Source organism: Capra hircus, unplaced genomic scaffold (assembly GCF_001704415.2).
Source record: "Capra hircus breed San Clemente unplaced genomic scaffold, ASM170441v1, whole genome shotgun sequence".
Classification (NCBI taxonomy): domain Eukaryota; kingdom Metazoa; phylum Chordata; class Mammalia; order Artiodactyla; family Bovidae; genus Capra; species Capra hircus.
This window is the reverse complement of record NW_017216975.1, coordinates 11,910-16,401: the sequence shown is the minus strand read 5'-3', so window position 1 is coordinate 16,401 and position 4,492 is coordinate 11,910.

Genomic DNA, 4,492 nt, shown 5'->3' with positions numbered 1-4,492 from the left:
TTGAGAAAGGAGAAGCTTAGCGAGCTTTCTTGTGGTCTGAAGATCCACCTTTTCACATTCACCAGTGACATTAGAGCAACACTTGTTTGTCAAATAGAAATTTTGTGGGGTTCATCAGGAAAAGATAGAATGTTGGTTTATTTTATTATACATTTGTGAGGGGTTTTTAAGTTTTTGTTTTGTTTTTTAATGTGGACCGTTTCTAAAGTGATTTTTGAATTTCTTACATATTACTTCTGTTTTATGTTTTTTGATTTTTTGGCCGCAAGGTATGTGGGACCTTAGTTCCCAATCAGATGTCGAACCTGCACCCCCTGCATTAAGAAGTCCCAACTACTGGACCACCTGAGAAGTCCCTACTGCTACTGCTAAGTCACTTCAGCCGTGTCCGACTGTGTGTGATCCCATAGACGACAGCCCATCAGGCTTGCCCGTCCCTGGGATTCTCCAGGCAAGAACACTGGAGTGGGTTGCCATTGCCTTCTCTGTGAGAAGTCCCTACATTCTTGCTTTTAAGAAACACACGATGCCGGGAGCCAGCAGGAGTAGGCCCTGCTGGATTTTCTCGAGCATCTACCCCCAAAACCAGAGTCTGCCTCCCATACTGCATTATGCTTTTCACTTACGCTTCTGACATTAACAGGGGCTGTCCCCCACCACCTTCCTCTAAAAGGAATTAACTTAGAGCTCCAGTTAATAAGTCTCCTGGACGTAAAAAGAGTGTCTCGGCTTAAACCCCTCTGATAGCTTTCTAACTTAGCTGACCAGTCTGTCCAGATTTTTACAACTGCACATGTGAATTGTTTACAGCCCCTCAACTGTGAGAGGCCCTGAAAGCTTAAGAAATTCCTAGGAAAAATCATTAGAACAAAACTGATTAAGGGTTTCATTGTTGAGCAAATACTTGCTGCCAAGTTTTCATATCTTTTAATGTAACTTTATTTAGTACTTTGAGGGTGATGCAGATTAAAGAAAAACACTACAGGGGAAATGAGATTAACATCCATGAAGGAAGAGAGCCATAAAATGTTAACAGGCCTTTTGGCCAGAAGATAATATAAATCACCTGAGACCCTTTGTATACAGAAAGATTTGCAGAAAGAAAGCTCGGTCTTGATAAGGGTCAGGGCTGCTGACCCTGCATAACGTGGTATTATCCATTGATCTCTGTGTACAACCAAAAGTATAAAAAGCTTTCCTGGACAATAAAGGATGGACCAATTTCTCGAACTGGTTTCTTGGAAATCTGGCTCCCCCCGTGTCGACTCTCTCTCTTTCTCTCTCCCTCCCTATCTTTTTCAGGCTGATTCCTTGGAACGTGGAGGCTCTCCGTGTCTACTTATTTGCCTGGGGTTCTAAGACCCACCCGAGAGGGAGCCCAAGGCGGGGCACCCTCAAGCGGGCGCCTGTGGCCTAACATAGACGGTGCAAGTTTCTTGTCTTGAAACTTGATTAGCTTTCCGTGTAAACCAAGGCATATCAGCCTCTTTTCTCCACTAATTTTCCTACTACAGTATTCTTTCCTAATCTCTCTTTATATTTCTAAATAAATAAGTCTCTCCTCGCCGACTCCGTCCCCGCTTCAAATTCCCTGGGTCTACTGGGGCTGGACCTCGGCAAGTGGCGCCCGGAACAGGCTGTTGGAAGGTAGGTCTCAGAAGTGCTCAGAAACTTGGGACAGATAGGACCCCACGCAGGGTGTCGTGGACCCCCCTATGTAAGATAGGTAGGATGAGAAGGAGTGGGAAGTGTTTTAAGGGTTGAAAGAAACAGACGGGTTGAAAGAAACCCCCCCTTAGTGAAGGGTAGACGGGTTGAAAGAAACCCCCCCTTAGAGAAGGGTAGAAACCTTGACAAGCCGACTTTTACAGGTTGAAAAGAAACCCCCCTTGACAAAGATAAAAACTTTGACAAGGAAGAAACTAAATCTTCTTTCCTAAATCTTAATTTTCTGACACGGGTAACAATGAGTCAAAAGAATGACAACTCTTTATAGAACTAATTTTGCAAGTGTTAAGAGAAATTCACGTTAAAAAGGCTCGTGTTCAATTCCTTTTTTAAATTTGTACAAGAGCAATGTCCTTGAATTCCAGAAAAGGGCACTGTTAATTTAGATATTTGGGTGAAGCTAGGAAAACAGCTAAAAACTTACTATACTTTGCATGGGCCTGTAAATGCTTTTGCCCTGTGGAATGTGATTTAAAATGTTCTGGACCCCCATCATGAGGCTGTTAGTTAGCCTATGGAAGAGGCTGTAGCGGTGGATGGTGGTGGGTCTCCACCTTCTACGCAGATCATATTTTCTGCCATTGACAAACAAAAGGAGAGAGACTATGCTCTACCTCCCGAGGAAGGAGAGGGCTTACAGGATGCTGCGGTCGGGCTCCCTGGCGAGCCCCCTCCCCTTCTACACAAACCTTTAAAAAATTTATCCAGCACTTTCTGATTTAAGGTGACCACCGCCACCTCTGCTTGCGCCTCCCAGAACATTGCCTAATGTTGAAAAAGATAGGGACAATTTTTTTTTAAACAAATGAGCGTTTAAAGCAGAGCCTGCTCGTTGCAGAAAACCCCCTCGGGGGGGCCTCTCCCGAGCAAAAAGAGAAAAAGAAAACCAAAAAAGAGAAAAAGGGAAAAAAAAACCAATCATAATAAAAAGGATTCTACAGATAAGAAATGTTTCTCTTATGGCCAAATGGGGCATTTTTGCCAGCAATGTCCTGCTAAACAGAGACAACAAGCCATGCCAATTAACCCCAGGTAGCTCGGGACTAGACTTCAGTTCCACCACCTCAACAATATTAACCCTTGACGTGCCGGTTACTCCGATTCCTACAGGAGTGGCCCCCTGCCTGACGACATTGTAAGACTTGTGCTAGGGCGTAGCTCGCTTTCTTTTCAAAGAATGTCGCTGGTGTCTGTTGTAGTAGATTCTGATTGTACTGAGGAAATTGAAGTTTTGATCTCACCACCTACTAAGACTGTGCAAATTGGTAAAGGTCGAAGAATAGCACAGCTTCTGCTCTTACCTTGTCATCAGACAGGAAAAACCTTGACTTCTCAAGCTAGGGGCCCCAGAGGGTTTAGATCTAGTGATCTAGCTTTTTGGGCGCAGGAAATTACCGCTTCTAGGCCTTTAACAGATCTCTACTGGCCCAGCTCCTGGCCAACACATACTACTGAAAATGAGTTGGTGGGATTAGAGAAAGTTGTATGTGGAGTGAGGGTTCTGCAGAGGAAAAGGTGAGGGAGAGTTTAAAACCTTGGCGAGTAGTGAGTTCCCCATTGCTGGAGGTATTCAAGCAAAGATTAGATGGTTACTTGTCACCTGGAAAGCTATGGACCATATTTACAAAAGGATACAAAAGGATAACTGGAAAAGCTTATAGAGATGTTGTGCAACACCTCTTTACTTGCTTCTCATATTTAGGTCTGCCAAAAGTTTTGAAAACTGATAATGCCCCTTTGAAGCTGTGCAGAGATTGTTTACTAACTTTAAATGATTTCCAGAAATTATTAGGGGATATTAATTGGATACACCCACATTTAAAACTGACTACTGCAGATTTAAAGCCTTTTGTTTGATTGCTTAAAAAGCGATCCTAATCCCAGTTCTAAGGGAAAGTTGACTAGTGAGACAGAGTTAGCTCTTGCTAAAGTGGATGAGGCTTTAAATGATCAGTTAATTAGGATTAATATTACCAAAAAGGTGATTAAATTATTCTTGCCACAAAACATACACCTACAGGATGCTCGTGACAAGAAGGCCCATTGGTTCCATCTACCAGTGACCCCAAGAAAAATAGTTTTATCTTATCCCAACTTGGTGGCACAATTAATTATAAAAGGAAGAAAAAGAAGTGTGGAACTTTTTGGAAAAGAATTAGCAAATATAGTGATTCCCTTCAATAAGGATCAACTGCACGTCCTTTACAAAACAGTGATGATTGGCAAGTTGCCCTGATAGATTTCAGGGATCAAATTTTGTTTCATTTTCCCTCAAGCCCCCACAGTAGCTAGAGTGCATAAATATTAGATTGGTGGTTTGAGGATACCTGTGGAACTTTTCAACCATATGTAGTCCCTTTGCTCCCCTTTACCCTGTGGGGGAGGGACGTGCTGTCTCAAATGGGAGTGTTGCTTTTTAGCCCCGATGATAAAGTGACCTCTCAAATGCTGCAGATCAGCTATGATCCATCAAAAGGATTAGGTAAACAACAGACAGGAATAATAGGGTCAATTTGCCCAACTCCTCGACAGCTACGTTCTGGATTGGGGTATCCAAATTTTTAACGGAGGCCATTGTTTTTGCTGCCGACCCCATTACATGGAAATCTCAAGACCTAGTATGGGTGGAACAATGACCTCTGCCTAAAGAAAAATTACGGTAGGTAAAACGTTAACTTCTGAACAACCAGAATTAGGACATATTGAACCCTCCAATAGGCCTGGAACACTCCTATCTTTGTTACTAAGAAAAAATCTGGTAAAT